General features: G+C 39.1%; 1 protein-coding gene and 1 pseudogene across 8 annotated transcripts in view; one reads left to right on the top strand and one right to left on the bottom strand.

Annotated features, from left to right (window-relative positions):
* The window catches only part of PIP5K1B (phosphatidylinositol-4-phosphate 5-kinase type 1 beta), a 343,315-nt gene that overhangs the window by 21,845 nt on the left and 298,881 nt on the right, over positions 1-22,589 (bottom strand). The gene's annotated exons all lie outside the window — the stretch shown is intronic.
* On the top strand, positions 6,374-8,704 carry LOC119545575 (annotated as a pseudogene).

A 22,589-nucleotide genomic window follows, 5' to 3' on the forward strand; every position in this document is an offset into this window, starting at 1 on the left:
ATAATAACACAGAAAACTATGCAATGATTGCTTATTTTATTCTCTCTGACCATCACAATCAGTCTTGTTTTTGGGTCTTGGACACTGGCTAACTCAGGGTACCTAAAAGCAGTCCTTCTAGTTTGGTATGAAGCAGAGTTGAATTGCCTTAGTGACTCCAAAGCTGCACAAGAACAAGGGTAGAATACTTACGGAACATGAGAGATGGCTTAAGTAAAGCAACATGAGGGTTGGAAAAAAGTCTAGTTCATGTAGATATACAAATATGTTACTTGGGTATGTTAACCTCAGAAAATCAACCCCTGCCATTTACAATGACATTCAAGAACAACCTTCAAACATGCTAATAACAAGCTAGTAACAGTACTATAGTTACACTGGCATTTCATTATTTTGATTTTAAGAGAAATTTTGATATATTTAATATATTTATCGTTTAAATGCTGTATTCTCATTTTCACTATCTTTTATAAAAACACTAACAGCTTTCTATATGTCAAGTTATATTGTCTCCCTCATTTTTGAAGGACAGTGTTAACCAGATAAAAGAGTTCTTGGCTGGCAGTTTTTCTCTTTCAGTATGTTACATGTATCATACCTCTGCCTTCTCGCCTCCATTGTTTCTGATGAGCAATTGAGACTTAGTCCTATTGAATTTGCCTTGTATGTGATGAAATGCTTTTCTCCTGCTGCTTTCAGAATTCTCTCTTTGGCATTTGACATTCTGATTAGGAAGTGTCTATTTGGATTTATTGTGTTTTGGAGTGCGTTGTACTTTTTCGATCTGTATGTTGATGTGTTTCATAAGAGTTGGGAAATTTTCAACCATTATTTCCTGAGGTATTCTTTTTGACCCTTTCCCTCTCTTTTCTTCTTCTAGGATACTCATGATGCACCTTTTGTTGTCCATCATTTCCTTGTGACCCTGCTCAAATTTTTCCATTCTTTTTTCCATCTGTTGTCTGTTTGAATTTGGATACTGTCTTCTAGCTCACGGCTCGTTTCTTCTCACTCTTCAAATCTGCTGTTGTGTGTCTCTGGTGTATTTTAAGTTCATCTAGTGTGTCTTTTGTTTCCATATTTTTCTTTGCTTTCAAATTCTTCTTTATGCTTACCCAGTGTCATCTTAATATTCTTCATCTATCATCTCTTCAGCCATCTCCTTTAACTGATTTAGGAGATTTGTGTGAACATCTTTGATTAGTTCTTCCAAATTCTCTATCTCCTCCAACGTTTTAGTTTTTTCCTTTGGCTGGGCCATATCTTCTTGTTTCTTAGTATGTCTTGCAAGTTTTTGCTTGTATCTGGGCATCTGATTATCTTGATGATAATATTCCGAGTGTCGGTTTCCTCTCTTATCTAAGACTTTGTTGTTGATTGGGTTGACATTAACGGTCTTCTTTGGCACTAGGTCTGTCAGTATTTCCCAGCCAAAACAGGGCCAGGGTCCCATGCAAGGGGGTGCAAACCAGTTCCAAAGGGCCCTGGGGAGGTGAGGAAAGCAGCTTTCCCAGACTGCACTTTCCCAGCCTGGCCAGCAGATGGTGCTCTTTGGCAACCTATGCCCCACAGCCCTACAAATGTGTTATTTTTAGCTCTCTGTCTCCTCTTCTTCACAGGTGGGTGGAAACAAATGTGGGGACTGCAGGGACACCTGTCAAGAAAGAGCCAAGGCTGCAGGACCCCGAGGTCCAATTTCACTGGCCAACAGTTGAATCAGAACTGTGCTGTGCCCCTCTATATTCCCAGGGGGGAGGGCTTCCCTGACCTTCCCAGTCTGCAGCAGCCTGCCAGGCAGAATCCTGGCCTACCAGACGCTGCTACCCTTGAGGTGGGGGACACGTGCCAGGAGCCGTGGCCGAGTGAGCCCCTTTCTGCAGTTTGTGGACACAGTGGTGCCAGGCCACAGACAGAATTTAAAGTTTCAGTCTACTCTTCCTTTACTTCTGCTCAGTCCTTCAAGGCTGTATACAGGAGATACAGAAATGCCATGTTTCTAAATTTATACCACCAGATAACTCGGAGTATTGTAAATAGTTGGCGATTTATGCCAGAGGAATCATCTGAAAAAAAATTTAGTTCTCTGATACCTTGCTCATAAAATTATCTACATTTAAAATTTAATTTAAAAAACAGGTTCTTTTAATAAAATGTACATTTCTTACTACTAAAAATAATGGTTTCCTTTGCATTTATTCAGTACATCTATTTTGTTCTTTTTTTTTAAACTGAGGCTGTAGAAGCTTATAGATACCCATCCCCAGGGTACAAGACTATTAAAATTGGGTGAGAAATGCCAGCTCTACTTTACATCCATGTTGTAATGTAATCCTTGGATTATGTGAGTGGCTACATCAGTGTCCATTTTATACCAATTAATAACCCTAATAAAACAAGATGGACTGACAAGTCTTAACTAAGTGTTCTGTGGGATTTGAAAGCTCCCTGCTTATAAATACTTCTACAGGGAAAAGTCTACAAAAGTAATTTTATTAACCTTTATTTAGTTCAAAATGTGACAGTTTTCTTTTCTTCAGATTTAGAACCTACAAGTCCTATATTGGCCATCACTGAAAGGACACCAGCATCAGCTGTCTTACCCTGGTAAGGAAACTAATAGCTTGAATTCATTCTTCAAAATATGGTACACATAGATGTTCCTTCAGCTTTCCAGTGTGAAGATGGACTCTCCAAGGTATAAAGATTGACAGCCACTACTGGGGTAACCTGAGACCCAATCCTCTCCTGACCTGATGGCTTCAGAAACAAAATCGGGAACTGCTGCTTTGAGAGTGGAACCCAACCAGATCTCAGAGATGGGACGATGAGACACTTGGAATCACATTTCTGTTCTGCTACCAACTGAATTGCTGCATGTGCACACACACACAAAATCATTTGCCCACAAAGGTGCCAGCATTTCTGCCTGTGCAACAGGATGCTCTCAGAATTCCACACTGTAATTTAAATTACCTGCAGGGAACAGTTGTGACAATGGTAGGTATGAAAATAAAAGCAGAGTGTTTATTCCATAAATATGTGTGCCTGTGTGTGGGTATGTCTGTGTGCATGTGAGAGAGGTGTATTTTTTCTTTCTACTTAAAACCAAATAAATTCTATGATTGAAACTATATAACACACACGTCATCAAATATATAATGCTTTTATAATACTAAGATTATTTAAAACAGCAACAGAATAAAATGAAGGGAAATGGCAAATCAAAAGCCCTTTCTAAGGGCTGAATGCCCAGTGGTGAAGTTGAATAACCCTGGGGGAAGGGGGGGTGGTGGATCCTGAATGTGAGGCATGCCAGGGTGGGCTTTCTGACTTGGAGGGTCTAGCCTCACTTTTCAGAGCCACTGATGAACAGGTCAGCAAAGGTAAGAGGGTCCTTTTCAAAGGTCTAATTACTAGGCTCATTTCCATGCCCCCCCCCTTTTTTTTTAACAAATCCTTCTCAACACATGCATGGTGCACCTCAACCTACTGTTTTTCAAATATATTCAATCAAAAGAATGTTGTTTAAGATCTGGAATGCGGTGTGAGGGAATTTGGGGGCTGAGCTGAAATGAAAGACAGAACTTCGTAACAGTCACATTGGCCAACACGTCAAACCATAACTCCTCTTTGTGAAGTCCCTGCTTTCTGGGAGACCTTAACTCTTAGGGGTGATGTGTTTTTTATTTTGTCTTGTTTTGTTTTTAAACTACAACCACCTCAGGCTTCAACCCTGGGGCCCCCTGGAAGCAGGATCGTTCCCTCTCTGGTGTCTAAGCACATCCTCATTTTGGTTTCAAGATGAAATTCTTTGCCACATTCTCTCTAAGGCAAGTGTTATTTTTCTCCTGGTTAGGAAAGGTGTGAAGTCCCTTATTTCATTTTCATCAGGTGTGAAATCCCTCATTTCCATCAGTGATTCCTGAATTCTGTTGTTTCTGGTCCTGCCCCATTTGCTTTCTGTTGATCTTATGACAGTGCAATTTGTGTGGCCTCACTGTGGCATCATCATAAAATGATATTACGACTTCAGAATGCCTCACTCCAACATCATCTATTTGGCTCTGGGATTCCCTCCATCTCTGGGTCAACCTGATTGTTTTCTTAGTGATCCTTGCATTTCAGATACAAGGTAGCCACTACTGTGCAGTCACGAGTCTTTTTTAAAAATAAGCTTAATTATATTTACATTTTAATTATATGTAATTATATTACATTTTATTATATTCGTAACTACCTCATATTTGGAGTTGCTTCACAAGGTACACTCACTTGGGGATACAGCGGAGGTGGGGAATAGCTCCTTGTCCAACAGTAGGAGGAATCCAAATGCTCACCATTTTCTTAGGAGATTCCTCTGCATATGCTAGTGCTATAGAAATCAGGGCATGGCCTTATGAATGGAATAAAATGGCACAGGTATGGAATCTTACAGCTGGAAAGAATTTTAGAGATGCTCAGGTCCAAATTTCCTACCCTTGCACTTAAAAAAATATTGGGCTCAGAATGTGTGGTGAAATTATTGTATTTTCTAAGGACCAGGCACAGGGCTTTAACAGAAGGCAGGGCTTGAGCTGGACCCTGAAGGACAATTTAAGTGAAGATGACCATTTTGTGCCTGATCTGGTGGAATGCTGGTCGACTTCTGATGTGTTGGAAGCACATGAAATGCCATGACTTGTGCCAACCTTCAAATTCCCCCTCAAAGGGTTCCATGCCAATCAGCACATAGATCACTGATAAGATGAGCGCAGCTCCAAAAGACAAGCTGGCACACACCTCAGATATCTCATGGAAAAGATGTATGCTTCTCATTTCAAAACTGGTAGTGCAACAGCAATTATTTTAACATAGTTCCTGGCCTGAGCAATTTGTTTTTCCAAAGATTCAAGAGAAGCCTGAGGACATCAAAGATTTATATAGACTGACAATTCTACAGTATCTGAGACTTTCCAGCATCTGAGTTACTTCTGCTAATTATATAGCCTAGTGGTTACCCATATTATCTAAGAAACCATAGAGCTCTCATGCCTCAACAGAATCCACTCAGACACCCGCTTCTGTGGAATTTTGAAAATGTGGAAGTAGAAATATATTGATTTCATTTGAAAAGGGCCACTGCTTTAGAATGAGGACAACAGCTTAGTTCTCACCTATGTAGAAGGAAAACACGACATGCAAGAGACCTCCAGCCACGGACTGCATGGGAACTAGAAGCTGCTCCCCTATCAAGCCTATTCCCTGCCAACAATTTCTTGGGGAGCATTTTTCTTTACAAAAACACACAGGAGGAAAACGAAGACGATGGTGCAGTAGGTGAGGTGGAAGGGGCTTCTCCGTCAGAGTAACTAGAAAGCAGCTGGAGGACACTGGGGAGTGACTGGTCATAGAGGGTCTCCCACAATACGTGGAGGGAACACACTGAGGAGAGACGGCAGCTGGAGGGACTTGGTGAGTGTGTTCCCCATCTGGACAGCCCCTATTCCCCCAGGCCAGCAGCAGCAAAACCGCTGCTGGGCAAGGAAGTGAGCAGTGGCCCTCTGCTCCAGTCCAACTACTTGACAGTGTATGTGTGTGTGTGTGTGTGTGTGTGTGTGTTTGTGTGTGTTTGTGTGTGTGTGTGTTCCTTAACAGCCAGACAGTGGGGAGCTCCTGTGAAGGAACCCAGTGGGTGGCAACTGCTCTCCCCCCATAGAAGTCCGGTAGGGTGTGCGATGGCGAGAAGTGGGGAAGGGAGAGGTGCCATCCCGGCGATTCGGAGCCCCTCATACACCCCAGAGACTTGCAGGCGCAAGGCAGACAGAGAACAGGCAGGCAGGTCCCATGTCCCACCTGCGGGGAGCCTTTGATCAGGTTCCCTGCTTACCTGCTCAGGACCCACATTGCAGCCCCAGGACTGGGATTCCCCAGAGCACATATAGATCCACTGCAGGGTTCCCCACCCAGTTTGGACTCTGCCCACCACACAGGGGAAGTTCCAGGAAGACCTACTTGAGAGCACCACCTCCTGCTGGGTTAGGGAAATTGCACTCCAGCAAGCTGTACCTCAAGACTGCCACCTGCTGGTAGGTTAGGGGAACTGCACTCCAGCAAACCAAATTATATATAAATGCTCAATTAATTCTGCACTTCCTGAAATAACCCTATCAAGACAAGCAAATACTCCAAATAAAATAAATCCAAATAAACCTACTCCAGGACTTACTGATTAGATTATCAAATGCTGAAGAGAAGGAGAAAGTTCTGAAAGCAGCAAGAGAGAAGTGATTCACCACATACAAGGGAAACAATATAAGACTAAGTACTGACTAGTCAGCGGGCATGATGGAGGCAAGAAGGCAGTGGAATGACATATTTCAGATTCTGAAAGAGAAAAATTGCCAGCCAAGAATTCTTTATCCGCGAAAGCTCTCCTTCATAATTGAGTTTAAAATTTTCACAAGGGGTGGAGGGCCAAGGCAAGTGTCATCCTAGCGATCGGGGCTTTGGCCTGTGAACCAGATGGAATTGCAGCAGCAGAAATGATTGGGCCAAATGGAGGAAGACATGTTACTCTTTGTGGAGCAGGTAACATTTAAAGTAACTGGTTTACATCCTAATGCCAAAGTTTGACAAGAAATTCCTCCTGGAAATAGTGATGCCACTTCAGTAACTTATGGAACTGAAAGCTCCTAGCATGAAAAGCAGCTACATCAGGTTCTCATCCTGACGGTAATACAGAGCTTTCTGATGATATATGTAAGGAATATGAAGTAATGTATTCCTCCTCTTGTGAAACCACAAGAAATACTACTGGCATTGAAGAGTCAACTGATGGAATGGTTTAGGACCAGAAGATCTGAATTACCAAATATATGACATTTCTGGAGAAAGCAATTCAGCAATTTCTACAGAAGACGTAAAAGCATGTCTGAAGAAACCATTAGAATTCTGTTTCTCATGAGAAAATTTGTCAAATGATCTTTACTTGATCTCTCAAATGGACAGTGATCAGTTTTGACCAATTTGGACAGCTGCCAACATGGAAGAAATAAAACAGCTGACCACAGACCCTGTTCTAATTCTTGAAGTGTTGAGCTCTTCCCCAATGATACAAGTTGATGAGAAGGGTAAGAAAGTGAGACCAAGTCATAAGTGTTGTATTGTTAATCTTAGAGAGATTCCTGAAGTAATACCAATAGAGGAAGTGAAAGTTTTGTTCAAAAATGAAAAGGGTCCCTAAGTGATAAGCTGAGAGTTTACACACAATAGTAATTGGTATATTACTTTCCAGTCAGACACAGATGCAAAACAGGCTTTTAGATCCTTAAGAGAAGAAGTTAAAACATTTCAGGGTAAGCCAATCACGGCAAGGATAAAAGCCATCAATACATTTGTTATCGATTAATGGATTCTAGTGTGTATAGTCAGCCCATTCAAACTCAAGCACAGTGTGCCTCACCAATCTTATGCAGCCTGTATATAATCCTCACCAGTAGTACTCACTCTACAGTATTGTGCCTCAGTCTTGGTCTCCAAATCCTGCACCTTATTTAGAAACATCACTGGCTCCCTTTCCCAATGGTAGTTTTGTGACTGGCTTTAATTCACCAGGATCTTATAAAACAAATGCTGATGGCAAATGCTGATGCTATGAATATGGGTCGGCCTCACTTTAGGTCATCCAGTGGTTCAGAATACTCAACAGCGGGCTCTGTGTTATTGGGAGATGGACCATTGAACAGATCTAGTTCGAGGAACTTTACAACTGAATGCATAACCCTACAGTAACAGAGCATCAGGAGCAAACTTACCTCCCAAGGGAGACTCCCACTTTGCAGGTGGAACACAATGACAGGAAGATGACAGGATACCAAGACCCTACCCTGCAAAAGCTGAAGCAAAGGCTTCAACACCAAAGTTTGACTTCTTAGCCTCAAATTTTCCTCCTTTACCTGGAAGTTCAAGAATATGAGGTGAACTTCCTTTGGAGAATAGGGTTCATGTTGTTAAAGGTGTCTATAAAGAAAAGGATAATGAAGAGTTGAGAATTAGTTGTCCCATGCTTGCAGAGGATGAGCAGACAGACTGTAGCTCCACCCAACAGCTCATTTTGAGTACAAGTCCTCCATGTGCAGCTCAGCTTCCTGCATTGAGTACAACTCAGCAAGAAAAGGATCAAATAGAGGATTCCTCTGTTCAGAAGGATGTCTCAACCAGGTGACTATACCAGTTTCTTCCCCAAGTACTGCAAAGCCATCAAGGACAAATACTGCTTCACCACGTAATAGTAATATAAATGCACCTGTAGCTGTGGCCCTATAGGAACCCCAAAAGCTAAGTTATGCTGAAGTGTGCCAGAAGCCCCATAAAGAGCCATCTCCAGTTCTTGTGCAGCCACTACGGGAACTCTGCTCCAGTGTAGTATTGCCTACCAAAAATGAAGAGAATGGAATTCCTGAGAAGTCCACTGAGAAACCACATGAGAGGCCTGAAGCAAGGGCTAGTACAGATTGTTGTGGCTTCCAAGGCAATACCATTCCCAGGGGAGCAACTGGAAAAATCCGAGAACAAGACGCCAGCTTGGCCATAGGTCTCTGCCTTGGAGAGTGACTCGATGTAATGGCAAAGAGCAATATGTGCCACCCAGATCACCAAAGTAACCAGACAAGAGCAACAAAAAACAAAACTATTCAAAAACTCTCTCTCTTCCCAATTAAACTTGAGCCATGGCTATATTGAACTGTTTTTTTTTTTTTGGGGGGGGGGTGCGGGGGGTAGCTAGGAAAGAAACAGAAGAAAAGAAGTCCTTAAATCATTATGGATTTTGGAGTTGTAAGCATTAGAATCATGAAATGCATTAGAATCCTGAAATTCATCTCTAAAGTGATTTTAAAATTCTGGAGGATGCCAATCAGTATACACACACACACGTATATACATATATAAAAGTATAACTTCTCTATTTTTGTTTTTGAATTTGATTCAAGGCAGAAAATCTCTGCAAATTAATTCTGAGGGTTCAGATTTAGCTGGGGGAAAACATATTACACATCTTTCAATATAGGAGATGAGGGAGTAAGAGTAAATATTTTTTGAAGAGTCCTTTCTGTAAAATTAGAAATTACTTTTTTAAATCTATTTAAAGCTTGGCTTGGAGAATGCCATATCTGCCTATATGGCCTTGTGCTGCAAAGCAGATCATTGCCTGTTGTGGATGTGAATGTGTGCAAGAGAGATTGAAGCCAAATCTGTTGTCATGTTAGTAAGTAATTGGAAAACAGAATGTAATACTTGAGTAGAATATTTTCCCAGTTTGAAATTTAGTTTGTCTTTTTGACCTTATTAATATTTCATTCCACAAGCTGTTAAGCTCTGATTGTACTTGGATATAGAACTACCAGTTGGCTTGATACTCAAGGAAAGAATGGGGGTTATGCAAAAAAGGAAAATTTTGTTTTAGACTTGAGTGAATATGTCAAATGGACTTAAGAGATTTAAACTGCCCTGTGATTCCCCTTCCAACCCCAATAATGGGAAGCATATTTTTGTGTGTTACTTAATTTGTTATTCTCTTTACTTCAACTGCCCCCCCCAAAAGCAAAACTGCCACCCACCTACAGAATTGTATGTTTCTAAGTGCTTTGACTTAATGTTGTTGCAATATTTTACTCATGTTCAGGTATTTAGAACTCTAGATCCAAGAATGGTAGGGCAGCCTGTCATATAGTAATTTATTTGTTAGTGTTAAAATTGAAACCTTGTAAGTGACTCTTTAAAGTGTTAAATAGTGTAGTAAAAAGTTTTTCTAAAAAAGATTTAATTTGGGGCAACTTTTTCCTATTTACAGTGTATTTATCACCTTCCTTTACTCCCCTCCTCCAAATTCACTCAAAAAGAACCAGCATGTCATGATATTTTTGAGTTGAGGTGAAAAAGAAGGTTGAAGAAAATAAATGCATAACTTCTCAGTGAATAAAGTTGTGGCTCTTACATATTAAATAGGCAAGTTTACATGCTGGTATTCAGAAAATGGCTCAAATATTAAAAACCATATTGAATTAATCTGTTTTAAGTCATACCATGTTCAGAGATCTATGTAAGGGGGAGTTTTTTCTTTTTATGGATAGTCTGTAGTAGTAACAACTGTCCCTTATGTTAGCAAATTTCATATGTACAAATTTAAACTGTAAATTGTAAACACTGGAAAGCACCAATGTGATATAGAATAAACATCTTAATAGTATATTAAAATGAATGTAAATGAGGTTTAAAATTACATTACTGTGAAACTCATCTTCCAACTCTAAGCTTTGGAGATTTGTATTAGGAGGTATTATGAGGTAATGTTAAGAGCTTTGAAAACACTGCACATTTCTTTTCTGTACAAGCCAGAATTATTATTTCTTTGTAATGCATTATTCAGCTTGGCAATAGCTTTTGATATGATGGATTGATAACATGGTATAATATATTAAAGCAGTTTGAAACTACTAATTTCTACATACTTTTTAAAAATCATCTACTAGGTGAAACATACAATAAAACTACCTGTGAAATTTGAGGAAGTTTAGGTCCTTTCAAGAAAAAAGTATTAATCATCATTGATTACATCTATGACAAAAGTGCTTATTTTAGTTTACTTAGATAATGCCACAGTTGGTGGAAATGATAAGTGTTAACACTTTGTGAATGCATTGGATTTAAGGGAATAAACATTTTACAAAACTACACACACAAAAAAAGGCTGAGAGAATTTGTTAATAAGAGACCTGCCCTGCAAGAAATACTAAAGGGAGCCTACCAGCTGAGGTAAAAAAGAAAGGAGAGAGAGGTCTGGAGAAGAGCACAGAACTGAAGAGTTATAAGGGTAACTTAAAGGAAAAAAAAGAGAGGGGAAAAAAAATAGATCAAACAACTAAAAACCAAAGGATAAGATGGTAGGTTTGAGAACTCCCTTCAGAGTAATAACTTTGAATGTGAATAGATTAAACTCTAAAATTAAAAGATACAGACTGGTAGAATGGATTCAAAAATATAACCGAGCAATATGCTGTTTATAAGAGACTGAAAGTGAAAGGATGGAAAAAACATTCCATGTGAACTGCAATCAGAAGAAAGCTGGAGGAGCTATACTAATATTGGATAATATAGACTTTAAAAGCAAAAATGTCATAAGACACAAAGAAGGACACTATATGTTAATCAAAGGGATAATTCACCAAGAAGAAATAACAATTATAAATGTGCATGTACCCAATCAAGGAGCTCCAAAATACATGAGACAAACATAGCTAAACTGAGGGGAGCAACAGACACATATACAGTAATAGGAGACTTCAGTACGCCACTGTCTTCTATAGATAGAACAACTAGACAGAGGGCCAATAAGGAAACTGAGAACCTAAACAATATGATATATGAATTAGATTTAGACATATATAGATTGTTACATCCCAAAATACCAGGATATACATTCTTCTTTAGTGCCCATGGAGTGTTTTCCAGGAGAGATCATATGCTGGGGCACAAAACAACTCTTAATAAATATAAAAAGACTGAAACTATTCAAAACACATTCTCTGACCACAATGGAATGCAACTAGAAATCAATAACCACAAAAGAATCAGATCTTTCACAAATACATGGAGGTTAAACAACACACTCCTAAACAACCAGTGGATCAAAGAAATTCCAAGAGAAACTGGTAAATATCTAGAGACGAATGAAAATGAGAACACAACATATCAAAACCTGTGGGATGCAGCGAAGGCAGTGCTGAGAGGAAAATTTATAGCTCTAAATGCATATATCAAAAAGCAAAAAAGAGCTAAAACTGAAGACCTAACCGAACAACTGAAGAGGCTAGAGAATGATCAGCAAACTAACCCTAAAGTAGAGAAAAAGAAATAACAAAGATTAAAGCAGAAATAAATGAGCCAGAGAAGAAAAAAACAATTGAGAGAATAAATAAAACCAAAAGTTGTTTCTTTGAGAAGACCAACAAGATTGACAGACCCTTAGCTAGATGAGACAGTCAAAAAGAGAGAGGACCCAAATAAACAGAATCAGAAATGAGAAGAGGAATATTACTACAGATCACGAAGAAATATAAAAAAACATAAGAGGATATTGGGAACAACGGTGTGCCAACAAGCTAGACAATTTAGAGGAAAAGGACAATTTCCTGGAAACATATGAATAACCGAGACTGACCCAAGAAGACACAGAAGACCGCCACAAACCAATCAATCACAATCAAAGGGACCAAATCAACCGTATTTGGGTCCAGGGCCAGATGGCTTCACGGGGGAATTTTACCCAACTTTCCAAAAAGAATTGACACCATTCCTGCTCAAACTCTTTGAAAAAAATGGAAGAAAAACGAATACTACCTAACTCATTTTATGAAGCTAGTATCACTCTGATTCCAAAACCAGATAACGACACTACAAAAAAGGAAATCTATAGGCCAATCTCCCTAATACATATAGATGCAAAAATCCTAAACAAAAAATTTGATTTGCAAATCAAATCCAAAGGCACACTAAAAGAATTATATACCATGACCAAGTGGGGTTCATTCCTGGCATGCAAGGGTGGTTCAACATAAGAAAATCAATTAATGTAATTTAACACATCAACAAATCAAAAGGGAAAAATCAAAATATCATCTCGATAGATGCTAAACAAGCTTTTGACAAAATTCAACATCCCTTTTCGATAAAAAAAGTCAAAAGGTAGCAATTGAAGGACTCTTCCTTAATATGATAAAGGGCATATATGAAAAACCCACAGCCAGCATAGTACTCAACAGTGAGAGGCTGAAAGCCTTTCCCCTAACACAAGGATGGCCACTGTCACTTCTGTTATTCAACATTGTGCTAGAAGTTCTAGCCAGAGCAATTCGCCAAGATAAAGATATAAAAGGTATTCACATTGGAAAGGAAGAAGTAAAACTCATTATTTGCAGATGATATGATCTTATATTTGAAAAATCCTGAGAATTCAACCACAAAGCAACTTGAGCTAATAAAGAAATGAAGCAGAATGGCAGGATATAAGATTAATCCACATAAGTCATTAATGTTCCTATATACTAGTAATGACCTAATTGAAGAGGCAATTTAAAAAAAAATTCCATTCAAAATGGCAACTAAAAAAATCAAATACCTAGGAATAAACTTAACCAAGGATGTAAGAAAATTTAAAAATTTTACTAAAAGAAATAAAAAAGGACCTAAATAGGTGGAAAAATATTCCATGCTCATGGATAGGAAGACCAAATATTAAGATGCCAATTCTATCCAAACTGATCTACAGATTCAATGCAATCCCAATCCAAATTCCAACAATCTACTTCGCAGACTTGGAAAAGCTAGTTATCAAATTTATTTGGAAGGGAGAGCAGCCTAGAATTGCCAAAACTATCCTAAAGAAGATGATTGAAGTGGGAGGACTTACACTTCCAGACTTTGAAGCCTACCATAAAGCTACAGTGGTCAAAACAGCATGATATTGGCATAAAGATAGTCACAATGATCAAAGGAATCAAATTAAGAGTTTGGATATATACCCTCAGATATACAGTTGATTGATTTTTTTATAAGGCCCCAAATCCAATGAACTGGGACAGAACAGTCTCTTCAACAAATGGGGCTGGGGTACCTGGATATCCATAACCAAAAGAATGGAAGAGAACCCCTGTCTCACCCCCTACACAAAAATTAACTCAAAGTGGATCAAACACCTCAATATAAGAGGCAGTATCAGAAAACTCCTAGAAGATAATGTAGGGAAACAGCTTCAAGATCTAGTATTAGGAGGTCGCTTCTGAGACCCTATACCCCACAAGAAATGACAGAAAGAATAGATAAATGGGAACTCCTCAAAATGAAAAGCTTCTGTGCCTCAAAGGAATTTGTCAAAAAGGTAAAGAGGCAGCCAACGCAATAGGAGAAAATATTTGGAAAACATGTATCTGATACGAGACTAGTATCTTGCATATATAAAGAAATCCTGCAACTCACTGACAGTAGTACCAACAGTCCAATTATAAAATGGGCAAAAGATATGAAACGACATTTCTCCAAAGAAGAAATACAAATGGCTAAAAAACACATGAAGAAATGATCATCTTCACTAGCTGTTAGGGAGATGCAAATCAAGACCACAATGAGCTACCATCTCACACCAATAAGAATGGCTGCCATCAAACAAAAGGAAACTACAAATGCTGGAGAGGATGTGGGGAAATTGGAACTCTCATTTATTGCTGGTGGGACTGTATAATGGAATAGCACTCTGGAAGACAGTTTGGCGGTTTCTCAGAAAACTAGATAATGAATTACCCTGTGATCCATCAATTTCACTTCTTGGTATTTACCCAGATTTGAAAGCAGTGACATGAACAGACATTTGTACACTGATGTTCATAGCAGCACTATTCATTATTGCCAAGAGATGGAAACAATCTAGGTGTCCTTCAACAGACGAGTGGATAAACAAAATGTATATTCATATGATGGAGTTCTATGCAGCACGTAAGAAGCAACAAGGTCTTGAAACATATGGCAACATGGATGAATCTTGAAGATATAATTCTAAGTGAAATAACTCAGACACAAAAGGAGATGTATTGTATTTTACCACTTCTATGAACTATCCGAACAATGTAAAATCAATGTTTTATAAGAATATTGGGGATCTAGTAATAGTAGCTAGTGAGGGGGAATGAAAATCTAATATGTTCAGATATGTTAATAATGGTGAATTCAAAGGTATGGTAATGGATAGGGGTGATGATTGTTAATGGGATTATAAGTACCAGAGCTGTATTAAAGGTGAATAGGATTGAAAGGGGTTGTTTAAAGCATGTTTCCCACAGATCAGCACCACAAATATAGGTAGGTGCTTGCATGATATACTTCTAAGGTATGACACTAGCACAGAGAGTTGACAACAGAAGGGTATATGTGAAAAATCTACACATTGCACACCAGAGACAGTAATTAATAGGAATACCATACTAGTATTACACAAATACTGGGGACAAATAATTAAGGGATGACAAAGCTACAAGATGTTTTGGGTCATGAGAATTGTTTAAAATGGCAAGCGATGATGACTGTAAAACTAAGTGATGATAATGTCAGATATGGATGGATTATCGTGGGCATAACATATGCTATGTGAACTTAGGAACCTCCTACTTATAAGTCAAGCCCTTGATATTAAGGCTTGCTTGGGTGAAACTTATGGCTGTAAAGAGGAGGCTAAGCCCACTTGTAATTATGCCTAGGAGTCACCTCCAGAGAACCTCTTTTGTTGCTCAAAGGTGGAATTCTCTCTCTAAGCCTAACTCTGCAAATAAATTCATCACCCTCCCCCCGAAGTGGGACAGGAATCCCGACATGAATGAGCCTTCCTGGAGACGTGGGACATGGATTCTGGGAATGACCTGACCCTGGCATCGAGGGATTGAAAATGCCTTTTTGACCAAAAGGGGGAAAAGAAAGGCAATAAAATAAGGTTTCTGTGGCTAAGAGAATTCAAATAGGGTCAAGGGGCTATCCTGGAGGTTACTCCTATGCAAGCTTCACCTAGATATGCCAAATGACCAAAATATGATAAGCCCAAGTCAACAGTAGTCCTGAAAACCCTAAATACCCAGATCCCTATCGGAGACTGGATACAAGTTTCACTCACTAAGTTTGTCAGAAACTTAAATCCTTCAGAGTGCTCCTAACACTAGGTAAGTCCCAAAAACCCAGAGGAAATAGTCTCTTCAAGGTCATCAACTAGATGTGTCCCCTTTGTTCATAAAGTTGATACCCCTTTTCAACATGAACAGGTTAGGGGGGGTCATTGCCTACACATCCCTGAAGATTGGTAAAGTGATTAAACTAGAGGAAGGGGTAGCAACAGACAAGATGAAATTTAACAAAGGATTATGAATACTGAATCTTTATATAACTTGCTTTTTCTTAGTTGCGAGGGTATTAGAATCGATAGAAGGAAAGAAACTGAAATGGTGGAACTGTAACCCATAGCATCCTTTGAAATTTGTTCTATAGCTACTTGTTAAATTGTAATTTGAAAGCTATACCTTTTTGTGTATGTGTTAGATTTCACAATAAGGAACTAACTGAAACTATGGTACTATAACTCATAATAACTTCAGACATTTTCTATGTATCTACTTGTTAAATCATACTTTGAAAGATAATTATCTTTTTCCATATATTTCACAATAAGGAAATAACTGAAACTGTGGAATTATAACCTATAATATTCTTTAAGGTTTGCTCTCTAACTACTTATAAAACTGCACTTGTAAAATTATCATTTTTATGTATATATGTTATATTCTACAATAAAAAATGATTAAAAAATAAAAAACACAGGAGTGATCATTGGGCTTTAGGAAGTGATATATATATATATGACTCCATATTTGTATTTTATTATATTTATTCCTATCCCCTATTAGAGGTTACTTAAAATGCCATAATCACCTGGGGGCCAAGTGGCGGCAGGAGATGACGTCTAAAGATTGAAAATGAAGAATACATATATTTGTCGATACCTCGTTAAAACTGCTGCATAATCAACAGCAGCAGTTTTTGTGTTGATCCCCTAACTGCCGAGGGGCCTTTTCAAAGAGGCTCATGTGACAGTGGCTTTGATGGATAAGAAGGGCATACTGGAAGATTAGCACCTTCATTTTTGTACCCAAAGTAATTATAGCCTCCAGTACAACTTGAAAGGTGGAAGATGTTGGGCCTGACAGAGGGAGCTGCCTTTGACGTCTGAAGGATGTACCCCCTGCTGCACGTGCATGCACAGCACTGAAAGGCTACAATAAAGTATATGGAGTGGAAACAGGCCATTGAACCACACGCTCACTCTTAATTAGGTTTCAATTCAAGGGCCTCAGTCATTCATTATCACACTTGGTCAGAGGCGCCTTTCTACCAGTAGGTGGCAGTAGAGGATTTGATGGCCGCAGGAACACAATAAGCCCCATTCCTAAACCTGCGTGTGGTAGAAGCCTCCTAGGGTCCACCTTAGCTTTGCTTCTACCTCAGAGGAAAAATGCACTTGATTTGCCATCCAAGGGGGGAGGTTTTGGGGGAGTGACATAGTTCTCCCCTACGTCTAAGCACAGAGGAATTATAGGATGCTCAGAGTTGAAGGACCCTGCCAAAAAGCTCAGCAAATCTGAGTCCCGGATGTGTGGGGAGCTTTTACAAATACCAGTGCCCTGGTTTCACCCCCAGGGATTCTGTTTCTGATATACACAGTCTGTCCCCAACAGGTGCCTGTGCTTGTTACTACGTTCATTTACCTGATACCTTTTTGTGAGAAGTCCAAAATAATTTGGAAACATTTCCCAACCTCACCAATACCTAGCTGGAGGTGGAGAGTGAGTGGGGAAAATGGGCCGTGTGTGGTAAGGAGATCTTTACAGGCCCCCCTGTAAGGCAGTCAGAGAACCAAAGGGAAGCCAAGCCCTTGGGTCCCCACTCCTGAGCCTTTCTCACCCCCTTCATCACACTGGGGAAGGTTTTATTTTCTGTTAAGTGAAGAGTCCTTGAGCAATTTCCCTTCTACCAAATTTTCCCATTTCTCCTCATATCCCTGGGAGAATGAATGGCATGTATGGCCCAGCTCACTAGTTCCATGTATATGACTTAAACTTGTTTTCCCTAAAATTCTCATTTGTTTCTGATTTGGTTCTTCTTAAGGCCACTGTTTGTTTCCTGCAGGCTCATGGCCTGGTGGATCCCAAGTTCACACCATTTGAAACCGGTCTTCCTCAAAAATTCATTTCCCAAGAGTGGGGAGGCTCGGGAGAGTCGTGAATATGGGCTTCCTAGGACAAGGAAGAGGACAGAAATAGTAATCAGAAAGAGAAGCAATAGGGAGAGTCTGCAGGGGGTGGGGGGTGGGGGAGGAGAGGCCAGTGTCAGGAGGCCAAGAAGGAAAAACGATGTGGCAACCCCTGGAGGCCCTGGACTTAACTGGAGACGCAGGCAAGCCAAAAAGCAGAACTAGCCTTGATGAAGGTGTAACGTGAGCTGGCCTGCAAGGCCCCAATTCATTTAAATCTAGATAATAACAAAAATAACTGCTACCAAAGCCCTGCAAACTGTCATCCAATTGCTAACTCTGGCCCTAATTGAACTGAAAAGCCAATATGCTGATAAAACTCCAATTCCAATGCCCTAAGCTCATACTTCAACAAGCTTAATGCTGTTAAAACAAACAAACCATCATTCTAATCTAGACTGCTGGTTGCCTCATTCATTTGAAGCTTGCATCAGCCTTGTTACAGGATAGAAATCATTCTGGGTACTGGGGGACTTGGGCATGGAATCCATTTTCTCATCTCTTCCACATGTCTCAGGAATAGAATTTGATCAGTAACTAACTCAAAAGGGGCATACTTTTCTGGAAAGACAAACAAAGGGCCCTAGTTTGCCCTTTCTGAAATGTCTTCATTTCTCAACAATGTGGTCATATGGCAGAAGGAAATGGCATTCTGGGTTAAATGCCTAAGCCAAAGGTTCACCCTTTTTCTTTCCTACTCTGCTCTCACTAAAATCTGCTCAAGAACCAGAGTAGCATCTTTGGTTGATGGGAAATCTAGTTGGATCTCTCCCTTGAGAAGCAACAGAATTGCTACTGTTTCAAGTAAACACCCCTTGCAGCAGCCAATACTGGCTGAAACAAAGAGGGTATAAAGAGAGTGATCCACTGAGATTAAATAAGTCACATATAAATCATTAATCTCAATGCCAAGGGATTCAAATCTAGAAATGCAGTTTTTCTTGCCAAAAAGTTCCACTGAAATTTATAAGACCCCTGTGACCTAATTTAAAGTGTTTTTCTTCTTTTTCTCAGGCTTCTCCCAAATTTAACAGTATGGTAAACTGGTAATTCAATCATTTTCACTTCTCTGCCACCCTTCATTCCATGATCAAATAGTATTAACCCTCCTAATAACACATTAAGTAATCAAGCTGTCCAACAGATGCACATCAGAGCACTAATCTCCAATAGTGGTATATTGCTTAACTGTTTCTTCTCCTCCCACAACTAGTTTTAGTTTGCACTTCAAAGAGACCTTTTGCAGAAACACATATCTAGATGAAAGGACATGTTATTGAGAGGATGTTAATATGCAAAGGATAAAAAGAAAAGAGCATAATTTTGGGGACCAAATGACAGAAGCAAAAAAGTCATTGTTTGGTGGCAGCCATCTTTCAAATGTCTATATTATTAAAAAAGCAATCCCATTATCTCCCACGTACCCATCCATTCCCTGTTAGTCATAAAAGGACATGTTCACTCATTACCTTTTTAGCTGGAATGGCTTTGTTGGTTGTTCCTTTTCCGATTAATACCAAATTACATTCTACATCAGACAAAGAAGCTGCCTTAGGAGCTGAAATAACAGCTAACATGAAAGCGTCAATGCCTCAGAAATATCTGGGATTATTAAAAAAGTGGACCCTAGTTCTATTATAAAGACTGCATGATTGCCCATTTTAAATCATTATAGCCTACTCATCTCTGTTGTATTCTTTTAAACACCCTAATCTGTGTCATCAACTAAAAATCCAATGGATGACGTATCTTTGGTCACTGGATAAAATCATCTTAAAAAACACTGCCCTTGATTTGAATGTTTGCAAATGAATCCGATGGCCTGGAACACATACTGTGTGAAGGTGAATGGCTTCTTAAAAGCAGGATAACCAAGTATAATGAACCTGAACTAAAAGCTTTATTAAGGATGACAGAACAATTAGCTGCCTTTTAAGGTGGCCTTTCCTTTTTATTTCATGTCAAATCATAGGAAAAAGCAGGAGAGCTGACCTGCCTAATTCACATGCACATAATGAGAGGGGGGATGTGTAAAAGGAAATTTCATATGTTATCTGATGTGCATAAATCATTTGGGTTTAAATAATATATATTTAAAGGGATATTTTATATATATATATATATATAAATATATATATATAAATAGCAACTAACAGAGAGAAATGATGTATCTTAAAGAGTAGAAACATTACAGGATAAATGCTGAAGGCAGAAGTCTCCAACTGCCCTTAAAGTAAGGATGGTTATAATTAAGAGGATTCTAATTAGGGCAAGAAGAAAAGAGAGACTAATGTGTGAGTTGGATAAGTTTTCCTTTCTCATCCTTTTCTTTTCCATTCACCCCTTCATTGTGCAGAGGCAAATGGAAGTACTGAAGGGAGAGCAATGAGCTGTATCCTTTCAGACCTGGAAAGGCATGCAAATGAAAAATAAAACCTCAGCGTGAAAATACACATGAGAATTACAAGCTAATGGTGCAGAACTTTCTAGATGTGTTGCCATAAAATTTAAGTTTAAATACTGTGAAGGTTCATTGTAGAGGATACGATGAAACAGTGATGTTTGCAGAAACAACTGTAGCTACTTTAGAAAAGCCTTATTTCTGTAACTCCTTATAACAGAGAATAAGTCACAGCCTGTCAGAGCTGGAAGGAGCCTCAGAAATCATTTAATAACCTATTTTGTAGATGAGAACACTGAAGCCCAAGAGGGTGATTAATTCAAAGTTATTGATCAATGAGGGGCAGAGGCAGGCAAGGAATCCAACGAATCAGGCCTTTTTCTGCCCAATTAATTTGTGTCCCATTTGGTTCTGCAACCAGTGAAGGGTCTAAGTTAAAATACTAGCATAGTTGTGTGGGAGACCATTTCCCAGGGTCCATGAAGCCAACACTATCTTCCTAATAACACTGAAACATTATTTGTCTTCTCATTCTTATTCTCTCATGTGTATATGGTGGAGTTTTCCAGAACCTAGGTGATGTGTTATATAGTATCAGACCGATGCAGAAACAGATATGAGAATCTAGCTGCTTCTATAAAACCAGTAATCACATTCTTCTTACTAAATTTATTTGTGTTTTGAAAAATATTTTCATAGAATGTTATTTAAATTAACATATGATGGATTTATTATTTTAAGTGAATTAATAAAATCTTAAAAAATTCTCAGTTTTAATCTTGAAAACACAAAATATTGGTAGATCTAACCTACATACCACAAATGTTCTGTGGGGTCCTCAATAACTTTCAATACTGTAAAGGTGTCCTGAGATAAAAGGTTGCAAACTGATACACTATAACATTAAAAAATGATCTGAAAGAAAACAATGGTGAAAGTGGAATTCTACAAAAATATTCTGCATCATACCAACTCCTATTTCTTTTTGGGTCCGTCACCTTCATAAGGAGCATGATTCTAATGAGCTGGATGTGAGACTTGTATCAATGATCAATAACGACAGTGACAGGATGCTGCCTGGCTTCAGATTTAGGGAAGAGAGTACACGGAGTGGGAGTTGAACTTTGGCTCTGCCATTTACCAGCTCTGAAAACTGGTCAAGTTAAGCCTCAGTTTCTTTGTCTGTAAAATGGAGACAAATAACACCTGCCTTCAGGAACAAGTTAATACAAGGGGAGAAAGTGCTGGTACAGGGCCTGGCACATGGATTGTGCTCAGTTCAGTCATTATTACTATCATTCAAAATCCTGTGTCCTTCCATCAATCCCAGAATCTTTCCCTTACATCATTCTGCTTGAACCTTCACATTCCATAGTGAAACTTAAAACAGTGTTTATTAGCTCAAATTTGTATGTGCTTCCATTTTCTCTATGTTTTTTGCTGCTACCTTGTCTGATCTTGCGCAGGTCATTTAAATCCTCTGGGCCTAATTTGCACATAGCAAAGGCAACAAAATCCCTGATCCAGACAGCATAGCTCACTAGGAATGTGGACTATGGGCTAGTTCACATTGGTTCGAATCTCTGCTCTTGTTGACTGATTACTGGCCACATAATCTGGGGCATATTGTGTAATCTCTATGCACTTCAGTTTCCTGAACCATATCTACTTCACAGCATTGTTGTGAAGTTAAATGAGTTGATGCATATAAAGTACGTTAGGGCAGGGCCTGGCATGTAGGAAACACTAAAAAGTGTTTCTTAGTTTATTGTTAGTAGCTACAAAATAAGATTAGGCTAGAGCAGTTTTTCTCCAAGCCTGGAGAGAAAAATTCCTACTGCCTTGTTATACCTTCCATGGCTTGACTCATCTTCTTTTTCTTTTCTTCTCCTGAACTTCTGGACTGTGACAAAACCTGTGCTGGGACGCTGACCAGAAGCCTGCAGCAGCCTGCCAGCCAACCCCACCACCATCTCCTTCAGTTCTAAACTCCGATGATGCCTTTATTTCTAATTAGTCTTCAAATGCTTTTAATACAACCAATGATTAATTCTGTGGCTCTTCCCTGAGACCTCTGACGCAAGCATTATCCTTTTCTGAAATGTTTCACTTTCCAATGTCAAAGAACTAAAGAGTAAGACGCTAATAAAACCAAATAAGTGGCAGTATTCTTATAAATGAAACTGATAATCCAAGGAGGAACAAGCAAAATGATTAATAAGAACAACCTTCCTATCAAAGGAACGAGGAATAACAGATAAGGAACTGGCACCCACGATCATTTAACCACCTTGTTATTTTACATTCCACTCG

Source organism: Choloepus didactylus, chromosome 10 (genome assembly GCF_015220235.1).
Source record: "Choloepus didactylus isolate mChoDid1 chromosome 10, mChoDid1.pri, whole genome shotgun sequence".
NCBI lineage: Eukaryota > Metazoa > Chordata > Mammalia > Pilosa > Megalonychidae > Choloepus > Choloepus didactylus.